Raw genomic sequence first — 1,644 nt, 5'->3', positions numbered from 1 at the left:
GTTCAGTACAATAACTGCAATTCTTTTCTCCTATGTTTATTTTAGTCATAAATGTATATTTTCAACTTTCCTTGAATCAGATTTATAGACTGCCAGAACAGTCACACTGTCTTGGTAAATGCAGCAAGAACTGGCTGTTTTAACATGAGTAACAGGACTCAATATGGGGATTTCTTGTACAGTATCTCTTTTTACTCAGTGAAGATATGCTTTTAGTACTATTATTTTCTATACCATATATAATGAAAACTAAATGAGACAAAATAAAAATTCATAACTGGTTACATGTCATGATATCTCCAGGCATTATTACCATTGCAAATGCATAAAAAATTGCAAGGAAATGGTTTCCTCTGTGATTAAAAGGTCTTGTCGCACACTTAGGGCAACAAGGAATACTACCACATTATTCCCTGTCCATTGTAAGAGTGACTAAGACAGGCAGAGCAAGGGGACTGGAAACTCCTTCCTCCTTATTTTGATTCTTACAGTGAGAGAAAATGTAACATCTTATCAGGGTCACTTCCATTTAAGGGAGATCTCAGCCTGATATATGCTGTAAAAAAAATTGTATTTACAATATAGTATTGTGATTGCAATTACACATGTATTGATACACAGCTTGACTTATTCTGATGCCGATCCATCCCTTTGTCTTTCTTTTTTCTCAGGTCACGTTTGGGATGTCAAGTATGTTTGAACAAGAAACTGAATGGCATTACGGTCAAGGTTCCTGAAGGTGTAGCTGATGCTCGCACCGCATAGTGACTTGAATACAATCATACTTTAAGAGAAGTTCATTTTATATTTTGAAATTGCATGATAAGAGTTGGCATTATCCAGTTAAATATTTAATCGACTAAAAAATTTTAGGTATTTAGAAATCAGTGCTTTCACAAAAGAAAACTATCAAAATAAGTATATATAAGTTCATTCAATTTCATATTGGTTCCTAAATTACTGTGCCAGTGAATGATTGTGGAGACAGGAAGAAAATGTATACAAGAGAGTGTTCAAAAGATAATAATAATCACTGCCCCCATGCTGAGCTTTAAGTTTATTGTGTCAATCATTTTACCTCAAGTGCAAAATTACGATATGAATTTTATCAAAGAAAATTGTGTTTAGTTTCACGACTGTGCTGCTATAATAGGTGTGTGTGTGTGTGTGTGTATTTGATATATATGATAACTAACTATATTTGCTAGTCCTGTATCAAATCTACCTAATCCACAAAACATTAAAGAGTGTAAATTTTTATTTCCTAATCAAAGATTTTGTGGATTAGGTAGGTTTGATACATGACTGTGTCATGACTAGGAAATGTAGGTGGTTATCATGAGCCCAGGATCTCTTGTGGGAAGGACATTCCACACTCATCCAGTGTCCTCTTCCTCAGTTTTGTGTGAAGATGGGATTGTGTTTGTCCCAAAATGTTACAGGTTGAATAGACAGGGTGATTTTACTGTTACTTTTCTTCACACTCTGTTTTATGCTTCGGCAAATCTATCCTCAACTATATATATATATATATATATATATATATATATATATATATATATATATATATATATATATATATATATATATATATATATATAATGAATTCCAAGGTGAATACAATTATTTAATAAGAAAAACTGG

Source organism: Portunus trituberculatus, chromosome 48 (genome assembly GCF_017591435.1).
Source record: "Portunus trituberculatus isolate SZX2019 chromosome 48, ASM1759143v1, whole genome shotgun sequence".
In the NCBI taxonomy this organism is placed as follows: domain Eukaryota; kingdom Metazoa; phylum Arthropoda; class Malacostraca; order Decapoda; family Portunidae; genus Portunus; species Portunus trituberculatus.
The sequence above is the reverse complement of the archived record's forward strand: the minus strand, read 5'-3'. Positions refer to the sequence as shown.